Source organism: Bidens hawaiensis, unplaced genomic scaffold (genome assembly GCF_021521415.1).
Source record: "Bidens hawaiensis isolate Kalapana, Puna unplaced genomic scaffold, B.hawaiensis_p1.1 tig00038154_1, whole genome shotgun sequence".
In the NCBI taxonomy this organism is placed as follows: domain Eukaryota; kingdom Viridiplantae; phylum Streptophyta; class Magnoliopsida; order Asterales; family Asteraceae; genus Bidens; species Bidens hawaiensis.
In genome coordinates, this window is record NW_027496692.1 from 140,078 (window position 1) to 165,888 (window position 25,811).

The following is a 25,811-nucleotide window of genomic DNA, read 5'->3' on the forward strand; positions in this document are numbered from 1 at the left end:
TCTTGATTAGATATTACAACTTTGCAAGAACAAACCCTATAGACAGAAATAGACGTGTAAACCCCAACCCCCCCCCCCCCCCCCTCCCTCCCTCTTCCCCCCCACACACACACAAAGAAAAAAAAAATTAAACATAGAAAATTACTGTTTGCATCTCTGTGGTTTCGGAGCAGAGTCACAATAAGTCCCAAAAAGAAAATTTGAACTGGTTGAGTCCCTGTGGTTTCTAAAATGAACTATTTGAGTTCCTGCTGTTACTTAACTATGTTAGCTTTAAGGGTAGATTCGACATTTCACTATTATATATGTGCATTGTACTCTGAGTCCTTGAACTTACATAATTGGTCACCTTGAGTCACTTTCACCTTTTAACAAAATAAATAAACTTGACCAATTTTTTTAACAAAAATAAACAAACCGAACCACCTTTTCAACAAAAAATTAACGAACCAAACTACTTTTTATTAAAAATAAACGGACCAAACTAATTTTTTAAGCAAACTAAACGAACCGAATCACTTTTTTTAACAAGTAGTTCATTTCGTTTAACAAAAATAAACAAATCAAACTCCTTTTTAACAGAAATAAGCGACCCGAACTTGCTTTTCTAACAAAAATAAACGAATCAAACTATCTTTCTAACAAAAATAAACGAACCAAACTTGTTTTTTTTAACAAAAATAAACGAATCGAACGACTTTTTTTCTACTAAACTAAACGAACTGGGCCACTTTTTCTAACAAGCAGTTTAGTTCATTTCATTTAACAAAAATAAACGAATCCATCTACATTTGAACAAAAAAAACAAACCTAACTTATTTTTGAACAAAAATAAAATAGCCGAACTACATTTTTGTCAAAAATAAACTAACTTAACAACTTTTTTAACAAAAAGAAAACATTGAAATACTTTTTTTAATGCAAATAAACAAACTAAACTACATTTATTTTACTGAACTAAGCTAACCAAATGTTTTTTTAAAACAACAATAAGCTAACCGAACTTATTTATAACAAAAATATTGTCGTAGTTTGTGCTAAGGTGGAGTGGGAGTGCGATTTGATTGCTTATTTTAGAAGTAGTAACGTTTGTTTAGTTTAGTAAAAAATTAGTTCGTTTATTTTCGCTAAAAAGGTAGTTCGATCGTTTATTTTTGTTAAAAAGGTAGCCTGGTTCGTTTATTTTTATTAAAATGTAGTTCGGCTCGTAATTCTGTTAAAAAATAGTTCGGTTCGTATTTCTGTTAAAAAAAGTCTGGTTCTTCTATTTCTGTTAAAAAAGTCTGGTTCTTCGTATTTATGTAAAAATGTAGTTCGGTACGTAATTGTAACATTCCAAAAATTTGGATACAAATATGACAAGCTAATAGAAGTAAAGGGATTAAAAATAAAAATTCTGATTTATTAACCCATCGCGATACGCGATGGGCATAGCTAAGAAGACATCGCGATACGCGATAGGAACGTTACAGAAATCCAAAAAGGGCGGTGTCGCGATACGCTACGTTCCAAGACATTAAGCCATCGCGATACGCGATGACTAGAATAACAGGAAAGTGACACATGTACGCCACGTGTCGACACGTGGCATAAGGTGTCTTAGAAAACGACACGTGTCAACACGTGGCAGAGGGTGTTTAAGAAAGTGACACGTGTCCGCCACGTGGCACTCTCTAAGAAACACGTGTCATCGCGATATGCGATGACTAATAGAAAGGTGCCATCGTGTATCGCGATGGGACCGGTTTTTCAGCTATAAATAGGCGTTCATTGGTCTTTCATTTTCACACCAAAAATCCTCTCCCTCTCTAGAAAATACTCTCTCTCTCTACCTCAGTTTTCGTGCCCCGACCTGACAAATTATAATTTCGTAATTCGTACCATATATCGACGACACCTCGAAGTTCGTACCGACAACCCGACGGCCGGCGCACCTCGTTTTGTGTGCCGACCTCGTAAACCGTGCCGACCCGAGACGACCCGACGTCCCGCCTCGAAGTACGTGCAATACCCGGTGACCCCCAAACGTTATCTCGATTTGCGTGCCGAGGAGTTGTTGATCAAGATTCTCAATATACGTGTAAGCGTCGAAGTGCTGCCCGAGAATCTAGAAAATAATAAGCTAAGCAAGGTTGGAATTATGTCTAAATAAAATATTATTATCTCAAAGGCTTAGACCCTAGTCGGGGGTATAGCCTAGACCTTGATCAAATCAAAAGATAACAATTAAGAATTGTTTATAAATACAAAATTATATAAATAAACAAAGGTAATAATTAAAATATAATTTATTCATGGTTAAGAAATGTAAGTATTCACATATATGAGAATATAGTTGAAATAATATTTCTTCAAGAGTAAGAAAGATAAGTTTTACCTACAAGGGGTATAGTTAAAAAAAGTGTTTCTTTATGATTAAGAAACATGAGATTTTATGTACAAAGGTTATAGACAAATGACGTTTCTTCTTGAAGAAGAAACATATCATAGACATTTCTTCTTGAAGAAGAAACATAGCACATGATTAGCAAATAAAGAGAAAGGATTCATGTCCAAAGTATCTTATACAAACAAATGATCAATCAGGGTTTAAGTTATCAAAACTAGACTAAAGGTCTGTAGCCGGATTAAGAGACGATCCGGATATTTATATAAATCTATTTTATTATAGGTCAATCATTCAATAAATCATTCATTCACAAAGGTTTTCAAACGAGATCACCACATCATTCAGAACAGACAGTCACAGGTGAATACGTTAAACCTTTTTCAGTCAAGATAAACGGGTTTTTTTATCTTAAATAAAGACAGTCAAATAAAGATTTATGGGATTACGTGATCCCTATTAAAATACAAGATAGAAAATAAAAGTAACTCAGACCGAGTACACATGTGTCTGGATCCAAACATAACCAATTTAGTCTATCAGTCAAGGCTACGTGGCCGCATACGAGAGATCATAATAAAAGTTCTCTAATGGGCATCAGTTCCCAATGGGCATCAGTTCCCGGAGAACTGTAATTGTGTGTGTATGGCAAGTGGTACAAATCCCAGAAATAAGAGACGTTTTTGCTGAGGGTGTTTCATGAAAATTATCTTGTCAGTCAAAGAAATATTTATAAAATGTTTTTAGAGTCAACGATTCATCAGCATAAATTAATATTTTATTAAAAACTAAAAACTTTCGCTAAAACTCATATATTTTCAAAACATGTACCAACTATTGGTAACACGCCTAGGCCCTAAGTGGTGTGACAGGTTGGTATCAGAGCCATCGATCTTAGCGAATTAGGTATTTCATCGTACCAAGGCTTCGATCAGAAATAAGTTTATAATAATCATTAGTATCCAAGTAAGGATATCAAAGAAATAATTGAATGATTAAAAATTTAATACCAATAAAATATAACAAGTACGGATAAGATAGGAAAACGCGCTCCTATCCCTAATATAACCTCGTATAGATGTGCGATCCTCAATCTAGCGAAGAATCCGTTCAGCCTCGATCCGGTAAAGGGAAAGTCTATATGAGAACACCTTTTCTCCCAATTCCTATATCTAGTGTTGAACGTTCATACTAAACAGCAATGGAGGAAAATTCATATTCGTTTGATTCAAACATCTCGCTAGCCCAGATTATTCCAAATCAGAACACGTATGGAGACATATCAAGTAGATCCAAGAAACCAATGGTGTCGAAAGGAAAGGAAGTAATGACTTATTCAGAAAAAAATCCTCAGGGACAAGAATATTATTCAACAATGCAAAATCCTTACTTTACTCATACTAAAGGAATGGATGCTGAAGAAAGACAAAAAGAAAAGAAGAAAGGAGAAATTGTTAAGAAGGACGACAAGATCAAGAAGCTGATTGTTCGATGGAAGAAATAAGAGTCTTAGTAGTACAAGTATAATAAATACCGTGTAATCTTGTAATAACATAAATAAAAGATATATTTAAATTTCCTCGAAATTAGTAATGTATCTTTTATAAAGAACTATGTCAAGAAAGATTACACAAACTCTCAAGATAATTCTTCCAAGTACATCTGGAAGTAAGAGAGTAATCGCTAAGAAATAAAGGAAAGATCCACGTGGACAAAGTCTAAAAGATGACTAAACTCAAGACGGCGCTACGTGAAATAACTAGCAAGGATTAAATGAAACATGACCTAGAAATAAGAATTATAGAAATTCTTGAGGTCTATTTGTACACAAGGTATGTACTAACTATTTCAAGAATATGCAACAAGAAAATATTGATGCCTCTCAAGAACCTCATCGACGATCATCATTAAAATACTTGGAAAGTAATATTAAATAATTATCGTTTCATACGAGTATTTCAAACATCAAATTCTCAAATAAAGAATAAATAATTAGACTGTGTCATTACAAGACGAACAAAAGATTAGAAAGAATCCTCTCGAAATGTGACAAGCTTAATTAAACATAAACAAATCAATCTGTTGTACTTATATCAATTGTTCAATGTCACGCATCCGTTGTAAACATTCAATCATTAGTATATAAATAAAGAATGGGTGCTGCTAAACGTACCTTACCCCATTTTTACTAAATGTACTCCCCCCTGAACTTATTACATAAATTACAATTAGCTCTTAACATGATTTATACACATATTAGTCTCTACAACATTACTTTCATTTGATAACATCCACTACATATATCAAATTAAAAACTATCAACTATTACTATTAATTTATTTTTTTTAATATTAATATTATAAATATTTATAATATCTTTTTTTAATTTAATAGTATATGTATTTATAATATCCTTATTTTGCCACTTTATCTTTTACAAAATAAACCAAAAACCCAAAAATCGAAACCCAAAACCCTAAACCCTAAACCTAAACCCAAACCGAACCCTAAACCTGAAATCGAACCCTAATCCCTAAACCCGAAACCGAACCCTAAACCCTAAACCCAAAATCGAACCCTAAACCCTAAACCCGAAAACCAAAATATAAACCCGAAACCGAACCCTAAACCCTAACCCGAAAACCAAAATATAAACCCGAAACCGAACCCTAAACCCTAAACCCGAAATCATAAAAAGAAAATGCAACTTGTAAAAAAAATAATATTAAATTCTTAGTTTTGTGCTAATTTGGTAATTATATGATTTCAAGGGTTAATATAAAAGATGGTTTTTCCAAGGGGGGGGGGGGTATGACAAGCAACCAGGGGGGGTACATTTAGCCTAAGCCATAAAGAATTTCGTTCATATTAAAATTTATTATGTCTACAGAATGTCAATCCTAAACAATCAAGAGAATAATGATGAAGCTTCAACTCATAGATGTAACAAGGATATAACAAAACCTGCACAGGAGATTCCTGAGCAGTATTTGGTCAAAATCCAAGACATGACCTTCATCAATGCAATGAAAGAAGGGTCACACAAACAAAAAATAGAATATTCAAATAAATCATCGAGAACTCATCCGTATAAGAAACATTCTCATCATGAAGAAAGTGTTCATAGCTCCAACGCTGAGAGCAAATTCAATCGTAAATTCAAGAAACAACTAGTAATTCGAGGCAGTAGTTTTAAGAACTTCAAGGAATTTGGACCAAAAGAATTCTATGGCGATAAAGGTGTCATATCAGCTGTACGATGGCTTGAAGAAATCGAGTCCATTGTTATCATCAGCAAATGTACTGAGATTCAAATGATTCAATACTCCTCTCAATACTTTAGAGGTGAAGCTTTGGAATGGTGGAGTACCCTGATCATGTCAAAGGGTAGAGAAACAATGTACCAATTGAAGTGGGAAGAATTCAAAGAACTAGTGTTACGAAAGTTCTCTCCCATGCATGAAATCGATCTTATTCAAACTAAGTTTTTGAACCTAAAAGTGGAAGGCACTAATCTCAAGGAATACAATACTAAGTTTCATGAGTATTGCAGATTGGTACCACACTTGGTAATACCGAATCCAACAAAGTAACCCACTACATTTGGGGTTTACCTCGGGGAAATTAGAGATATGGTAAGATCTCATTTGCCTCAAATCGTTGATTCAGCCATGGAATTAGCCGGTTATATTATGAATGGTCTTATCAGAAATCAAGAAGAGGATAAGAATAACAAAGGAAAGAAGGAAGAAACCGAGGAAAAGAAAACAAAGAAAGGCAAAGAAAAGGAGGAAGGGTCTTTTAAATTTACAAGACCAATCTGCCAAGACTGTGGCAAAAGACATCACGGGAAATGTTTAAGACCAACTAACTTTCCCAAGAAGATTCCATTGATCACATGCAACTTTTGCAAGAAAGTCGGTCATTCGGAAGACGATTGCTGAAGGAAAACAGCTGTATGTTTTAGCTGTGGAGAAAACGGACACTTCAGCTCAAAATGTCCGAGTAAGACAAATAACGTTAGTGGAAGTGGTGCTAAGAAAGGAAAGGCTAATATGTTAAACATACGAGAAGCATCCGGCAATCAAGAATATAATTAGACAAGAGTATGCCAACGGAAGTCAAGATCTAAAGGCATTAGAAATAACTAATAGTTTAGTTAGCTCTTGTAAAGTGTTTGTAATCTCGCTTTAAACGAGAAATTTTGTAATCATATAAGAGTTTTTAAATCCCTAATGTATATAAAGAAAGATATTAGCATATAGATCGTGTCTATACACAATAATGCTTATATGCAAACGAAAAGAGGTAGTAAATTTTTCAAAATACAAGAAAGTATGTTATTTAATCATCATCATCATCTATAGAAAGATGAACTAAAGATGAAACAAATAAAATTAAGACATAAGAACATGTCTACTCAAGGAAAAAAAATCAATTATACAAACTTTGAAAGTTTAAAAATATAATTGATAGGAATAAACGGAAAGAATCCGTCAAAATTATAAAGTATAGAATATCATTACACAAGATATGAGAATCTTGAAAGGAGTCAAGATGAGTAAGTTAAAAGGATTCGATAGACTGAATCCAAGAAGCAATCTTGTTAACATTAGTAAATATTCAGAATACAAAATGTAAGGTAAATAGTTAAACACAACTGGCCACTGTGCTTAGCAACTTACAATTACTTATGATATTCTGAACTATTGACTAAATACATCATCCAAAGATGTGAGTTAACAACATATCATTGCAAATGTTCAAAAGAATTCAAGATAAGCTCTGTAGGTTCCCGGACGGATCTTACACGGGATATCGCTATCTACGTAGGTGCGGAATCCCTGCGTAGGTAGTTACGAGCGTAGAATACGTAAAACAATCACACGCGATACAAACGAACACGTTATATATTATAACTTGAAACACGTCTATTACAGACTCTCGACACGTTCACTGAACTACTGAATTACACGTGAATAACCTGAAAACTCTAACCCTTAAACCGTAAACCCGTAGGCTATATAAATACACGACAACTTCGCCTCAGGCGAAGTTGTCAGTAACTTCGCTCGTTGAACAAGTTCGCCTAGGCGAACTTGTCGACAACTTCGCTTGTTTAACAAGTTCGCCTAAGCGAACTTGTTGACAACTTCGCTTACATACATAAACATAAACTTAAACATAATTACATTACAGACTCGATTACAAACGCTAGACTATGAACTACTGACATTTATGTACCAACAGACTCCCCCTTGGCAGTAGCTTCATATCTTGATCTTCAAAGCTTGTGTCTTGTAATCTCTCGTCTTCTCTCTTCATCTCTTCAAGCATGCACTCCCTGTCTGCAAGTCAGCTTGAGACAGATTGACTAAGTGCATAGGATCATACACTCTCATGATCTCTTGCTCATCTTCATCCTCCATGACCGCTTCAGCAGTTTCACAATCCACGTACCACCACTTCAAGTCTTTCAAGACGTTCTTGGGCATCACCTTCATCGGCACTTCTTTTAAATGACGGACTGGTTTATACTTCATAACCATCCATGGTTTGCCGTCTGCCCTCATCCCTCTATCTTTTTCTTCTACTAATTTCCCTTTCTGAGGCTTCAGAAGTTCAAACTTTTTATCTTTAATGGCCTCCTTCCAAACAATTTTCCCAATTACTCTCGCCATGTTATCATCGCTTCTGTTTATCAGCCCCAGTCTTGCTAAGTCTTTCACTCGTTGTCAGTAACTTCGCTCGTTGAACAAGTTCGCCTAGGCGAACTTGTCGACAACTTCGCTTGTTTAACAAGTTCGCCTAAGCGAACTTGTTGACAACTTCGCTTACATACATAAACATAAACTTAAACATAATTACATTACAGACTCGATTACAAACGCTAGACTATGAACTACTGACATTTATGTACCAACAGACTCCCCCTTGGCAGTAGCTTCATATCTTGATCTTCAAAGCTTGTGTCTTGTAATCTCTCGTCTTCTCTCTTCATCTCTTCAAGCATGCACTCCCTGTCTGCAAGTCAGCTTGAGACAGATTGACTAAGTGCATAGGATCATACACTCTCATGATCTCTTGCTCATCTTCATCCTCCATGACCGCTTCAGCAGTTTCACAATCCACGTACCACCACTTCAAGTCTTTCAAGACGTTCTTGGGCATCACCTTCATCGGCACTTCTTTTAAATGACGGACTGGTTTATACTTCATAACCATCCATGGTTTGCCGTCTGCCCTCATCCCTCTATCTTTTTCTTCTACTAATTTCCCTTTCTGAGGCTTCAGAAGTTCAAACTTTTTATCTTTAATGGCCTCCTTCCAAACAATTTTCCCAATTACTCTCGCCATGTTATCATCGCTTCTGTTTATCAGCCCCAGTCTTGCTAAGTCTTTCACCTCACACTCCGGTAAGGTATTCAGGGATCTTAACATCTTCTTGAAGTACTGAATGCCGTCGTAACGTTTGATCACAAATAGTTTCAACTCTTCATCGTACAACCAGCATATGATTCCCTTCTTTGATTCTGCATATCCCTTTATATTATACGACTTTTTGAACATCGTCGGTACTGCTGGCTTCTTCGTCTTTACAAACCACTGAGCGCAGCCTTCCTTCCAGTTTGGCTGATCTTCCCACTCAGTGTTGTCAACCACAGCATCTTCACATATAGTCGACTGTTCAACCACAGGGATGTCATGCTCTACATTTTCTTCAACAATCTCTCCTTCTTCTATCACATTCTCAACCACAATTTCTGCACCAATCTTTTCGATCTCATCGATTGGCAGAACATCATCTTCATTTATCAACTCATCATCCTCTAACATATCGTCTATCTCTTTCAGCGCATCAATCATATCATCAACAATCTCAACATCTTCAACCACATCCACATCATCACCAACAGCAACCACATCATCACCAGCTGCAGAAGCCCCAAGAGCTATAGTAGTTCTTGGCAACTCACCACCTGCATCTTTCGATGCATTGGGATCATCGTCTCGGTCTTCTCTTCTTTTGGTCCTCAGCTCATCTCCTCTACAGCTCATCTCCCCCTGAGATGCCAAGAACACCTTCAAGGCATCTATAACTTTCCCGTGCTCAGCCAGGAGAGATGCCTGCAGTTGATTTGCTTCCACTAGGCTTTGTATAGTCTTGGACTGCTCAGCTACAATCCGCTCTAGTGAAGCTATTCGTTCCGAGTCTGAAGTGGGCGTGACCGCAGGTGGTACCGTACCCGATAACCCTGCAGTAGTGGTGACCGTAGACTCGACAAATCGTGCTACTACCACCGATGGAGTAAGCGTTTGAGGTGGTAGAGACACAATTGCTGGAGTCGACGTCTGGACGGCCGTGATCGATGGAATGTCAGCCGACGATGTAGCCACTACAGGAACAACCGTAGCGCTTGTACTCGATACCTGCACAGAGGTAGGAACAATGGACATACCAGACAGGGCAGGTGGAGCAAAACGTACCAACCGTGAAGTCTCTCCAGCTCCTACACCCATACCTGTCCTTTCCCTTCGTGAACGTTTTCTCACCAGCTGCACAGCTTCTTCTTCATCATCTTCCTCGTCGTCGTCGTCAACAATTCTCTTTTGTTTCCCAACTGTTCTCTCATGCGTTACCATCATCCGTCTAGCCTCTTCCATCACATCATCAAAATCAGCTTGTGGACCCGAGACTTGAATATTCTCTTGTGGATCAACTCGGTCCATATCAAACATTCCTTGGCCTCCCAACATGGCATCAAGGTCAATCTCTGCAGCTGACACAGCAGCAGATACAGCAGGCGCAGCTGATACAGCCTGGGGTGCTGCCGCCTGTTGTGGTCTTGGGTCTCTGAACTCGTCCCCTGTCGCAGGCACATACTCCGGGTTTATAAGGTACCCAAAGAGCGGAGTATGCCTGGGACGCAGCTCAGGCTTGCTTCGTGCGCTGGAAGTGCGACACTGTGCAAAGATACGTTTTGTCACACTTTCCACGTATCGAATAGGGCGTCGTTGAGGCAGCGTCGGAGCCACATGATTGAAAATCATCTGTAGGAATCGTGGATACATTGTAAACCGCTCACGCGCCACAGCCCTTCGTTGCCTATCGATCTCGTAAAAGATCAATCTGGCTGAAAGAATATCTTTGATTATAAGTCAACGCAGTCATAGCAGACTGCATTGTCGCACCCATACCATCAGTGCCTGCCTTCCGTCCTGACATACATACGATCATGACGTGCATAAGGAAGCGCCACTGATCTAAAAGGAATCCCTTCCTCCGTTGTGTGTCCCCTAAGGGACCAGAATACCCCATCCTGAGGAACGCCCCATCACGGAATGGCGCAACAAACTCCGTTGGGTCATCCCTCGTCTCTTCACCAAACTGCAACGCCACCCGTATTTGTTCAGAAGAAAACTGAACAACTTGACCGTTTACGGTGGCTCGCATAACCGGGGGCTCAACCCGGCAATCGTACTCTACCGTCTGCCAAAAGTCTTCAATATTCGGTAGGGAAATAGGCAGGGTAGTTGTTATTGCATGATATATCCATGAGCGCAGGAGAAAAGTAATTATCTCCCTATAGTCCTCCACGCCCTTTGCATCTGGGTCAAGTGTTATGAACTGGTTATGAGCTGGGAAGAATTGTCTGTGATCATCACCGTCATCACCTGCACCTCCTGCACCTCCAACAGCAGCCATATCTGCACTAAACGAACCAAATTAGATAAACGTTAAAGTGTTACACAAGTTCGCTTGATTACCAGGAGCGAAGTTGTGATCAAACCTGTATAGGCGAAGTTAAAGGTGAGGCGAAGTTGGGAACAACTTCGCTTCATCTTTAAGTTCGTCTAATTAATTTTAAGTAAAAAGGTCTAGGCGAAGTTAAAGTTAACTTCGCCTCATCACAACATCGCCTCAGGCGAAGATAAGGGTTAGGCGAAATTAAGTCTCAGGCGAAGTTGCGGATAACTTCGCCTCAGGCGAAATTAAGCCCCAGGCGAAGTTGCGGATAACTTCGCCTAAACCCTAACTTCGCCTGCATCAGAATAGGCGACTGTTAGGATTCTAACAGCCGGAATCCGATGATTCGGCAAAGTTTGACGATCCAGGAGACTCTAACTCATGATATTACGGATGGTTAGATGAAAAGATCGTCCATGAACACGTAATACAAGTTTGTAAATCTCTGTTTTGAAAGGTCACCGGACCGAGGTCACGAAACTGTTCAAAATGACCTATGAAAAGCATCACTGTCTTTGGATATACGGTTAATCGATAACACGCACCTTGAATCTATTGAACGAAACTGAGAAAAAGGATCGAAATCGGAAACGAATCAAGTTCGCCGGATAATAGTTAAGTTCGCCGGGTTTCTCGGAACAACTTAGCTGATATTTTGGAAATAATGAATATTTTACTGTTTGAAATCCTTATATAGGGTCAGAGTTGGTCAGGCGAAGTTACGGATAACTTCGCCTAGGCGAAGTTATCCACAAGTTCGCCTGATTCAACAACTTCACTATATTTTCATAACCAAACCTTATAATTTTGAACAATTTGAATTAACTCTTTAAAACGTTCCTTTAAGAAATAAACGACATGATCAATTCTAAGTAACCAGTTAAAAAATCATAAAGCTATCTAAGTACAAAAACGTAATAAATTTAAAGAATAAGGGATCAAATTTCAGTCTCGGTAGGGACTGCTACGTTTTAGAAAAGATCCGAACAGGAATCATACTAACTACGTGACTGTCACATAGATCCGTATTTAGCTGTATTATGACATATAGAGACAGGTTTTAAGCAGGTATAACTTAAAGTGGTTTTCATCGTTTCTGTGATACGAGTTAGTTTCGATTAAGCCTCAAAATTTAAGTGGGCAACAACTCAGAAATATTGATGCCTCCTATCTATCCTCAAAGCGTATTTGGCTTTCCCCAAGTCACCCCGAATTGACTTCGACCCATAGTGTCTGATTAACTTGTAAGTATTCTTTGTCTGCTTCCCGTACTCATTCTTACTCCATGATTGAGAAGTCTCGATATCTTGAACTCTCGAATGTTACAATAACTCATAAGTACTAATTTTTTTTTTTTTTTTTGAACAAACATACCTATAGACTTCAGAGTAATAAACAACTGCAAGTCCCGAATCTGGATCACTGAAGTGTCTTGAAACGCTTTCTTCACGGGAATCAGAACACTTACGGGCTCGTGTATGACTGGGTAAACGCTTTTCTGCCTATAATTCGGAAAGATATGTATGAAGACATACAAAACTCTTAAGGAGTTTCAACGTAAAATTGAGTAGATTAGGTTAGTATCACATCTACTTTTACGCACCATAAAAAGTTATCATGACATACAATGATTGTCCTAAAGCCTTTTAAGCCTAATAACATCACTAGTTAAGCACACAGAATTAGTATACTATCATTTTCCAAGGTTGGATCAATTTTCTGTGAACATAGCAAAGGTACTTCATACGAAGTAGTAGACTTGAAAAGTAATTTCATTTCCCAAAAAAAATTTTGACTTCAATCGCCCCGATCACGTCAAAGTCTTCAGGTAAACGGGAATCCTGAAGATCCAATGGATCAACTGGACCGACCACATACAAGTATGTGTCCTTCTAACTAAGTATGACCGACTAATTTTCAGCGACAGAAAGAAAACACATCATAACCGCCCGGGTCACTTTCAATCATCTGGTTAATGGCGACCCTCATTCTCTACAAGTAGAAACGAGGACCAAAACATATCCGAGGATATGTCCATCAAACTGAGGTAACCGACTAATTTTAAGCAATAGTGACGTTTTTTTTTTTTTTTTTTTTTTTTTCAAACACAAAAAACATGGTTACTCGGGATTGATCATCCCGTTCAGCTCAATTAGGTTTTGAAATCTGGATTTATCAAACGCTTTTGTAAATAAATCAGCGAAATTTTCTAGCGTATCGACCTTTTCGACCTTAATCAGTTTCTTCTCAGCACAATCCCTTATGAAATGATGACGAATGTCAATATGTTTAGTTTTACTATGTTTCACGGGATTGTTAATTACTGAGATGGCAGCAGTGTTATCAATAAAAATAGGAGTGAGTAAGAAATTCAGACCATAGTCGCGCAATTGTTGCTGAATCCACAAAACCTGAGAGCAGCAGTTGGATGCTGCCATATATTCAGCTTCGCACGTAGAGATTGCGACTGATGTCTGTTTCTTGCACTGCCAGGAAACTAATCTTCCACCGAGAAACTGACATCCTCCTGTTGTCGACTTCCGACTCTGATTGCACCCTCCATAATCAGAATCTGTATAAGCAACCAGTTCCACGTCTCCTCCCTTCGGGTACCACAACCCTAGCTTCGGCTTGCCTTTGAGATACCGCAGAATCCTCTTCACACCCTTCATGTGAGATTCCTTTGGGTTTGCCTGAAAACGAGCACAAAGACAAACAGCAAACATTATATCAGGCCTAGAAGCAGTCAAATACATCAAAGAACCTATTATAGCCCGATACTGAGTTGGGTCCACATCTGCGTCACCGTCTATTTCAGCTCCCAACTTGTGGTTGACGCAAATTGGAGTGTCAAATGGAGAACAGTCCTCCATCTTGAAGCGCTTGAGGACATCATGAACATATTTTGTTTGATGAATGAACATCCCATCCTTCTTTTGATCAACCTGCAATCCTAAAAAGAACGTTAGTTCACCCATAGCACTCATCTCAAATCTTTTCTTCATGACGGCTTCAAAATCCTGACACATAGAGACTCTTGATGCAGCAAATATGATGACATCCACGTAGACTTGAACTAGCAGGAAGTCACTTCCATCTCTCTTCACAAACAGTGTGCTGTCAATCAAACCCCTTTCAAAACCATTCTCTAGCAAGTAGTCCGATAACGTTGAATACCAGGCACGAGGTGCCTGATGTAATCCATACAGCGCCTTGCTCAACTTGTACACGTGATCAGGAAAGTCTGGGTCAGGAAAACCCGGAGGTTGCTCAACATACACAATCTCATCAACTTTCCCATTGAGGAACGCACTCTTCACGTCCAACTGAAACACTTTCATCTTCTTAAAAGCAGCAAACGCCAAAAACAATCTTATCGCTTCCAACCTGGCCACCGGAGCGAACACTTCATTATAATCTATCCCCTCTTGCTGATTAAAACCTTTAACGACCAGCCTCGCCTTGTTTCTTATAATAATCCCCTTTTCATCTCTCTTGCACTTAAACACCCATTTTGTGCCTATCGCATGCACATTCCTTGGTTTTTCAACCAAAGTCCAAACTTCCATCTTCTTAAATTGAGCCAACTCTTCTTGCATGGCCTCGACCCACGAGCTGTCCTTAAGAGCCATTTGATAATTTTTCGGTTCAATCAGGCTAATAAAGCATGAGTACAAACATTCGTTCATTATACCCGTTTCCTTAATGCTTGTATAAACACAGGTGTGCTCATTCAAGCTACTTCTGGTTTGTACACCGGAGAACACATCACCTATAACATTCTCCAAAGGGTGTTCTTTGTGAATTCTCGTGGTCGGAACAGCACCGACATGCAAATTATCTTCTAAATTAGAAGAGAGCTCATCAATGGTTGTTTCTGGCTGAGAGTGAAATGGATTGATAAACTCTTCTTCAGGAGAGACAGCAGGGGAACCGATAGAATTTGATGAGGAAGGTTGACAATCATCAAATAGCTGTCTATGTGCCAAATTTTCCTCCTCATCTAGAATCATCTTCGTAGCAACACGTTCTTCTTCTTCTTCTGTACAAAACAAATCAGGTATGTTAAACGACTTGAAGAGCCTATCATAGTCGAAAATCCCAGGAGGTCCGATGCTCGGTCTTGGCGATCTGTAACTCGTAATGTCGGTGTTACATACCACCTCAACCTTGCCGTTCGTTGTATTAAAGACACGCCTGTTGGGAGTCCCAACTTCATAGCCGACTAAGATTCCTTCATCGGCTGCTTCACCAAACTTTGAATGTGCCTTTAAAATTGAACACGGGGACCCGAAAGCTTCAAGTCCACACAAATTGGGCTTTCTCCCATGCATAAGCTCGTAGCATGTTTTATTAAGTCTTTTTACCGTTAAAACTCTATTCTGTACATAGCAAGCTGTAGAAACAGCTTCAGCCCAGAACACCACCGGAAGCTTCGAATCAGCCAGCATAGTTCTGGCTCCTTCAATTAAAGTTCTATTCTTCCTTTCAGCCACTCCATTCTGTTGCGGAGTATACGGAGCGCTGAATTGGTGTTCAATCCCTCTTGACAGACAGAAGATCTCCATTTCAAAATTTTTAAACTCGGAACCATTGTCACTTCTGATGAACTTCACTCGTTTATCCATAATGTTCTCAACTTTGGTAATCAGATTCTTCACCATTTGAGCCGTTTCGTCCTTTGATTTCAGGAAGTATACCCACGAGTATCGTGAGTAGTCATCAGTGATCACCAAGCAATAAGTTGTACCACCTAGACTTCTTACATTCACAGGACCGAAGAGATCCATGTGAAGCAGCTCTAGTGTACTGGCAATTGAATTTACTTTCTTGGTGAGATGGGACTTCTTGTGCTGCTTTCCCTTTTTGCACGCAAGACATTTGTCTTCAAAATTGAAACTTTTTAAGGGAACACCCAACACAAGCCCATGTCTGACAATATGGTTCATCTTCCGAAGATGAATGTGCCCCATTCTCCTGTGCCACAGTTCAGATTCCGATTCGCTTGCTTTCGTCAAAAGGCACGATTCTTCCGTTGACATTTCAGTTGAACTTAGATCCATCATATACGTATTTCGATCACGTGGAGCCTTCATTACTATCCACTCCTCTGGTATTTGAAAACCAGGCTTCAACACAATCGCATCAGTCTTCGTGAAGTGTACGGTATAATCTTTATCACAAATCTGCGACACACTCAGCAGATTGTGCTTCAGTTCTTCAACAAAGTTCACATTTTCTAACGTCATCTTCCCGTTAGTTACCGTACCCCTTCCTGTTATTTTGCCTCCACTCTCACCGGCAAAACTGACTCTTGCTCCTTGAACAGGTTTTAAATCTTGTAACAAATCCTTGTTACTAGTTATGTGCCGGGAACAGCCGCTGTCCACAACCCAAAGATTATTGGAAGCCCTGTTCAACTGTTCCTGCACGAACAAAAGAGATTATTAAAATTTGGGGACCCAAGACCTCTTGGTCTTGGGTCGATTAACCTTCTTAACAGAACTCACACACCTTGGCTGACCAAAATTAGCATTAGATAAATTTCCACGAGTCCTAACAGGATACCTCCTTGGAGACTGATAGTGAGGCCAACCAAACCGACGAACATTAAGAGAATCAAAAGAATTATAGCATTTGGTTTGGTTATTAGTAGTGTAAAAACGAGATGTGTTTCTTTGAAAACCTGTATTATCTCTCAAATTTGAATGGTTTTCATTTTTAACATTTAAACGATTACCAAAAACCTTAGTCTCAGTTTTCGATGGCCTCACCTCTCTGAAACGCTGCTTCAGAGGGCAATCAGCAACAAGGTGCCCTGTTTGATTACATCTAAAACGACACCTATGTTCAGCTTTCTTTTCAGCAGATGTTTTAGATGTGGAGGCAGTATTACCAACCGTACGTCTCACATAAGGTGGGACATATGGGTTGAGTGGAGTACTCCTTTTAGTTGAATTAACTTTTTCTCCACTAGTGGGTAACACTTCCTTCTCTTTTGTCTTACCCGACTCGGATGACTTATCCGAATCAGATGAGACTGGACTTGAAATAGAAATTTTAACTTTTGAGACAGGCGAACTTGTTTCGCCTTTACTAATTTCCGGTACTTTACCAGTTTCCTTAGCAGGACCTGTCTGATCAGCTACAAAATTAACAGATTCATGAACACTAGGATTGAAAGTATAATTATGGTTATAAGGTGGTGGAACCTCATGGTAACCAATTCCTCCCCTCTTAGGTGAGGAACCTTGATCACTAACGAGGTGATCAAGAATAGCAGAGGAATTCCGGAATTGCTCCAGTTTCCTATTTAGTTCCACCACTTTTACCTGGTGATCAGCAATCTGTTTTTCTTTCTCAGCGATTAACTTGGTTTTCTCTTCTAAAACCTCGTAGCTTAGATCGATCACATCAATTTTTTCAGCTAATTTTGTTTTTAAACTTTTAACGTCTTTTTCACAAGCTTTAATTTTTATTTTATAATTATTTTCTCTTGTCTTTGTGAAGTGATGATCTTCTTTCAAGGTTTTAAATTCGACATCCAACTTAACATACTGATCAGTAATTGTAGCAAGCTGTTCAGACAAGTTCTCACATTTAGTACAGATAGGTTTAGTACATACCTCGAAGTTCTGGTCATTAGCCATGAAAGCTTTTTCATTTTCAGCAGCTTTCATACATTCTTCAGCAGCAACCTTCGCCATGTGTGCCTGCTCAAAGAGTTCTCCAGAGAGCATGTTCCAGTTGTATTCACCAGCATCAGACATCATGGCATTATCCCCATTGTTATTTCCACTTTGCTGTGTAGTCCTCCCCTGACTACGTTCTACACGTGCATTAGTGCACTCCTTTGCAAAGTGTCCATTTTGTTGACAATTGTAACACCTCACCCTTGACTTATCAAAACCTGGCTTTCCACCTACGAACTTTCTGCCAGTCTTCTTCATGAAACGCTTCACTCTTCTGACAATCATCGCCATCTGCCACTGCAGATCCATCTCCTCCAGATCATCAGGATCGATTTGGTCATAGTCTTCTTCCAAAGCAGCAGGGTCCACAATCTTCCCTTGTATGTAGTTCTCGTAAGAAGCAATAAAAGATGCATAGAGTGCAAACTGCTCTTCAGCAGATTTGACACTCATTGGCATCTTAGTGTAGTTATTGCTTGAAGCACTGGGAGAGAAACTACTCTTGGATGCTTGAGGTTTCGAAGCACTTGATCCTCCAGCAACAAAGCAAACATCACCGTTCATGTTTACTGATACATTTCCTTCATGAGAATAGTTAGAACCTGACTCTCCTTTGGAGTAGTAAGCAGCAGATTCAGACTTCGAACTTGAGCCTGAGTTAACTTTGGCACCATACATACCAGGGTCTTGAACCTGATCCGTTGGTGTCTCTTTACGAACCATATTAAGCTCAAAGGTTCTGAGCTTGTTTACTGCTGTCTCCAAGTCATAATTAGGAAAGTCTTTGTCTTCCCTCATTAGAACAGTGTACATTTCCCACTTCGGTGGGAGAGCATCGAGAAGCTTCTCAACTATTTCCTCATCTCTGTAAGCAATAGAATAGTTGTTCAGCTCTGTCATTAGATGATAATATCGGGTGATAATATCATCGAGCGATTCGTTCTTCAAATACTTGAAAACAGAGAACTGGGTCTTTAACAGCTTAATCTTCGAGGCACGAATACCCACGTTCCCTTCGAATCTATTCTCAAGAGCATCCCAAAGCTCTCGTGCAGAAGTGTACTTCCTGAATGTATGGAGAGTCTCTTGAGGAAGAGCCATAGTAATTGCAGCATGGGCCTTGCTCTCGGCCTCATACATCTTTTTCTCTTCTTCCTCCATCTTGCTGTACTTCTTTATCACATCCCGACCTTCGTATTCCATTGTCGGTGGAATATATCCATCCTGGATGCACACCCACATCTTTGCATCCTGGTATTTAATATACTGAATGAATCTATCTTTCCACGCCACAAAGTCGGTTCCTTTCATCAACCTTGGGGCCTTAGTAGCCGACCCCGCTTCAACTTCCATTTTGACTAACTCTGAGATGTTAATCGGCGACATCTTCTCGAAAACAAGAAAAACCCGGAAAAAGACAAAAAATTCTTCCAAACAGTACTATAGGCGAAGTTAAGGATAACTTCTCTTAAGTGTTAACTTCGCTGGAAAATCCTTAAATTTGCGTGACTTGGCGAAGTTGAGAATAACTTCGCTTAAGATAAGCGAACTTAGGAGGTAAGCGAAGTTGAGGATAACTTCGCTTAGGCGAACTTATGAGGTAGGCGAAGTTGTGGATAACTTCGCTCAACCTTATATCTTCGCCGAAACCCTACTTCCAGCGTCGGCAACTTCGCCTGAAGAACAACAACTTCGCCCGAAGAACACTGAAAATATTCAGATCTGTTTTCGACGATTTAGCAGTTTCCGGTCGGTGTGACGGCTTGAATATGACTGTATAAGGTGAGTATAACACAATATCAACGAAAACGCGTCCCGTGAATAGGTCAAACGAGACGTTTTCTACACCCGCGTGAAATCCCGAACCACACAATCGAGCCAAAGCTCTGATACCAATTGTAGGTTCCCGGACGGATCTTACACGGGATATCGCTATCTACGTAGGTGCGGAATCCCTGCGTAGGTAGTTACGAGCGTAGAATACGTAAAACAATCACACGCGATACAAACGAACACGTTATATATTATAACTTGAAACACGTCTATTACAGACTCTCGACACGTTCACTGAACTACTGAATTACACGTGAATAACCTGAAAACTCTAACCCTTAAACCGTAAACCCGTAGGCTATATAAATACACGACAACTTCGCCTCAGGCGAAGTTGTCAGTAACTTCACTCGTTGAACAAGTTCGCCTAGGCGAACTTGTCGACAACTTCGCTTGTTTAACAAGTTCGCCTAAGCGAACTTGTTGACAACTTCGCTTACATACATAAACATAAACTTAAACATAATTACATTACAGACTCGATTACAAACGCTAGACTATGAACTACTGACATTTATGTACCAACAAGCTCAAGTAGCATATTATAAAGAGACTAATAACAAATCGATAAGCAAGAAATCACTTACAATGAATCCCGAGGACGAGATTCATTCCAAGGTGGGGAAGATGTAACATCCCAAAAATTTGGATACAAATATGACAAGTTAATAGAAGTAGAGGGATTAAAAATAAAAATTCTGATTTATTAACCTATCGCGATACGCGATGGGCATAGCCAAGAAGACATCGCGATACGCGATGAGAATGTTACAGAAATCCAAAAAGGGCGGTGTCGCGATACGCTGCGATTCAAGACATTAAGCCATCACGATACGCGATGACTAGGATAATAGGAAAGTGACTCGTGTACGCCACGTGTCAACACGTGGCATAAGGTGTCTTAGAAAACGACACATATATGCCACGTGTCAACACGTGGCAGAGGGTGTTTAAGAAAGTGACACGTGTCCGCCACGTGGCGACACGTGGCACTCTCTGAGAAACACGTGTCATCGCGATACGCGATGACCAATAGAAAGGTGCCATCGCGTATCGCGATGGGACCGGTTTTCCAGCTATAAATAGGCGTTCATGGGTCTTTCATTTTCACACCAAAATCCTCTCTCTCTCTAGAAAATACTTTCTCTCTCTACCTCGGTTTTCGTGTCCCGACTGACAAATTATATTTTCGTAATCCGTACCATATACCGACGACACCTCGAAGTTCGTACCAACAACCCTGATGGCCGGCGCACCTCGTTTTGCGTGCCAACCTCGTAACACGTGGCGACCTCGTTTTGTGTGCCGACCTCGTAACGCGTGACGACCTCGTACACCGTGCCGACCCAAGACGACCCGACGTCCCGCCTCGAAGTACGTGCAAGACCCGGTGACCCCCGAACGTTATCTCGATTTGCGTGCCGAGGAGTTGTTGATCAAGATTCTCAATATACGTGCAAGCGTCGAAGTGCTGCCTGAGAATCTAGAAAATAATAAGCTAAGCAAGGTTGGAATTCTGTCCAAATAAAATATTATTATCTCAAAGGCTTAGACCCTAGTCGGGGGTATAGCCTAGACCCTAATCAAATCAAAAGATAACAATTAAGAATTGTTTATAAATACAAAATTATATAAATAAACAAAGGTAATAATCAAAATATAATTTGTTCATGGTTAAGAAATGTAAGTATTCACATATATGAGAATATAGTTGAAATAATATTTCTTCAAGAGTAAGAAAGATAAGTTTTACCTACAAGAGGTATAGTTAAAAAAAAGTGTTTCTTTATAATTAAGAAACATGAGATTTTATATACAAAGGTTATAGACAAATGACGTTTCTTCTTGAAGAAGAAACATATCATAGACATTTCTTCTTGAAGAAGAAACATAGCACATGATTATCTAATAAAGAGAAAGGATTCATGTCCAAAGTATCTTATACAAACAAATGATCAATCAAGGTTTAAGTTATCAAAACCAGACTAAAGGTCTGTAGCCGGATTAAGAGACGATGCGGGTATTTATATAAATCTATTTTATTATAGGTCAATCATTCAATAAATCATTCATTCACAAAGGTTTTCAAACGAGATCACTACATCATTCAGAACAGACAGTCACAGGTGAATACGTTAAACCTTTTTCAGTCAAGATAAACGGGTTTTTTTATCTTAAATAAAGACAGTCAAATAAAGATTTATGGGATTACGTGATCCCTATTAAAATACAAGATAGAAAATAAAAGTAACTCAGACCGAGTACACATGTGTCTGGATCCAAACATAACCAATCTAGTCTATCAGTCAAGGCTACGTGGCCGCAGACTAGAGATCATAATAAAAGTTCTCTAATGGGCATCAGTTCCCAATGGGCGTCAGTTCCCGGAGAACCGTAATTGTGTGTGTATGGAAAATGGTACAAATCCCATGAAATAAGAGACGTTTTTGCTGAGGGTGTTTCATGAAAATTATCTTGTCAGTCAAAGAAATATTTATAAAATGTTTTTAGAGTCAACGATTCACAAGCATATCGCTGACGTATTCCCCCCCCCCCCAAATATTACAGGAAATAAAGTTAGCACAGGTAGCATGAAATTATAGCCAACTCATGGAGATAGATGCTCGCAAGGTAGAGATGGCTCAATATTTTAAATTATTAAAATATTACAAACAATATTTAAACAAAGTTTTATAAATAAAACAAAGGTTTGAAAATCAAACTCTTGAATATTTATTATTCGATAAGCTTTATATTAAATCAAATATTTTGTTATGTTTTACAAATAAACTAATGTTTCAAAACATAAATTAATATTTTATTAAAAACTAATGACTTCCGTTAAAACTCTGATATATTTTCAAAACATGTACCAACTATTGGTCACACGCCTAGGCCCTAAGTGAGGGTGTGACAGTAATTTTGTTAAAAAATTGGAAAATGATTAGAGAATAAAATAAAATTATTGTTAGGAGATAATTGTTAGAGTTAGATATAGTGTTTATTTACGGTTTGAAAAGAAAATAGATATAGTGTTTGTTTATTATGTGTGTGAGTATTAGTATGAACTAGAGTTGGGGTAGGAAACGAGTTTAGGTTATCATTGTATTTTGTGTGATTTTTGTTTTTAATGATATTGAAAAAAGTCGTGATGGGTTACCACAAAACTATCGGGGTGGTTCGTGGTGCCCGATTGATCAATTAAGTCCAACAACTATCCTAATCAAAGTTGTAAAATATATTTTATTATGATAAACGTTTTTATAGGCCGTAGGTAGTTCAAAATCACTGGAATTTCTAAACAAACAGCACGTTATACAATTATATATTTTTTGATGTTGTTTGTTCAAGTAGGCCACATATAGGTTATATATATATATTTTATTGATCCTATATATGACGTTTTGATTGAGTTTGCTAATTAGTAATCATTAGATGTTTGTTAATTAAGAAATTAGTTATCCAAATGCTAAAGAAAATGAGCTCGCGTAATGTACCCTTATAGATACATAAATATTTAACACATTTAAATACACACACACAAACATATAGGAGATGAATAATTTATTTATGAACCGATTGAGTTGTTACAACTTTAAGAACCGTTATGAACCAACACACGCTTAATTCAATTTCTAACGAACGAACATGAAGAAAACCGCGTTCGTGTTCGTTTTTGTTAAAGTTTACTAGCCTAGAAAGTAGAAACTATAAGAAACTTCTAAACACGACTTCGCCGATTTGGGTGCGCTTAACTTTGAAACCTCCATTTCCGCAATTTCTGTTTCATGACGCTTAACCTCCTCGTTCGCACGCTCAACTTGACCACTTGCTTTGCTCAACTTCTAAACACTTTTTTACACCTCAATTACTATTCTCACTTGGATTTAGGATGGGCTCTCTGCAGCCTAAATTACTATTCCATTTCACTAGTTGATCAACCTCCAACCATTGACTATTATTGACTTTCTGGTCAACTATAACAAAAGAGTCAATGCCGACCTTTTGATCTTGTGAGGGAGTCATTAGTTAAATAACAAATCCGACTTAACTTTCAACTCTCAACAACTAGTTGGCAGCAGTAGCAAGTTCTGATTCTATAAACCAATTTAACAAACTTTCAGCAGCATCTAATCTTCCATGAATCTTGCACGCGGACACCAAAGAACTCATATTTTTGCACTTGACTTCATAGGCATTTTCCTCAATACCTCATTAGCTAACTCAATCTTCCCCGCTCGTCCAATAAAAGGGTCGGCCTTGGGGGCGGGCAACACGTGGCCGAGGCATTTTCCTCAATACCTCATACGTCATTAGCTGCACCCTTGGCCGAGGTCCTTTGTTTTGCGGCCAAAATTTTTTTATACATTAATAAATATATAATTAAAAATATAAACCTTATAGAAATGATTGGATCTAGTAAATCTTATAATTATTGGGCCCAAAAATTTTTTATCCATAATTCATTGAATCAAGCATAAATTGTTGAGCTTAAACTAAAATTTAAAATGAAACAAGAATAAAAAGAAAAAAAGTAACGGCTGATTATATCTCAACCTTCAGAGTCGAACCATCAGGGCATCAGGCAACCACCGAACATCAGACCACCAGGTGGAACCACCATTGACCACCAGGCGCCACCACCGTTGACCAAATATAGGACCGACGGGCCTTTTTATTTTGGCTTGGCCAAGATATTCAAATCCTTGGGCCGGCCCTATCCAAGAAGATCAATATAACAAGCCTAGTGTTCCAGGTTAACCGAGAAACTTGCATCTTTAACAATTTCAGAAAACACTTGATGCCCATGTTCAACAAGCCCTGCGTGGTTGCACACAGATAAAACAGCAAGCGCTGTGATTGAATCAAATTCTATCCCTTCAGTTTTCATTTCGTTATAGAATTGTAAAGCTTGTTCACATTAATCTTGGACTTACACGCGCTAATAACCGCACTCCAAGAAACACAATCTGGTGTATGTATTCATTTCTTGAAACATGCGATATGAGTTTCTAAAACAGCCGCATTTTGAGTCCATGTTGACAAGAAAGTTCGTAATGTTCAACTCAGAATTAAAACCTTATTTTACCACAAAACCAGTTGGGTTAACTCCATATTTTCGCATTCGGTTAAAGAGTGATATTGACTTTTCAGCACTTTGTTAATGCGTAGAGCAGCCTGCGATAACAGAACTCCAAACCACAACATCTTTTTGTGTTATGGTTTCAAATACTAGGTAATGAATCAATATATATGTTGTGAATATAGGTGAACTAGAAATGATAACAACCGTATGTGTACGTCTAAATCACACTCGACACATGCTGGTAAAACAGAAATCAGTGTCACTCTATTAGTCTTATCACCTGCTAACTGCATTTGTCTAAAACAATCAAGTGCCATCGAAATATCATGGTTTTCAACGTGTCCGGCAATCATGGAAATCCAAGAAACCTCATTTTAATCCACCATTTTATCGAACCACTCCCTGGATCTCCAGTACAAATCCACAAGTGCATGAATTGTTTTCCTTATCTTTATACACCCGCACCGATAAAGAATACTGCTAGCAATCAACTCCGGTTCGGTTTCGCTACAAACATGCATTCATACATTTGTTTAAACATCGTTAATATTGATTCCACTCAATGCCCATTTCGGTATAAATGCAATCTCTTGAGGCATTTCATCGAACACCTTGTGTGCAAATTTTAAGACCAAAGGGCATGCGAATATGTTTTTAACTTTTTATGGGTGAATGGAGAATCTAGCTGAAAGTTTACATGGGATTGATGAAGAATATGTATTTATGACTTTGTGATAATGACCCTACATATGTTCTGTGACGTGTCATTTCCATGTTAATTCTCGCAATTATTTCACTATTAACTCAATTAGACCGTGAATTGATGTCGGTTAACGAAAAGTATTGTCCGTAGTAATTACGTAGGCGAATGAGTATTAAGTAACTAACTTGAAAAAACAACTGTTATTAATGAAAGTTCATTAACTAATATATTTTTTAACTAATATATTAAAATACTAGTTTATGGGGTTGTTTTATATTGTTTGTTCTAATATTTATTTATTTTTTGAATTTATATTTTTTTATTGTATGAAAGTTAATAGTGTACTTATGGTTTGATGATAA

The 25,811-nt window shown here is 38.5% G+C and overlaps 1 pseudogene; it reads right to left on the bottom strand.

The window, feature by feature from the left end:
- Positions 1-23,728: 23,728 nt before the first annotated feature.
- Positions 23,729-25,350, bottom strand: LOC143590082 (pentatricopeptide repeat-containing protein At4g31070, mitochondrial-like; annotated as a pseudogene).
- Between the last annotated feature and the right edge of the window lie 461 nt (positions 25,351-25,811).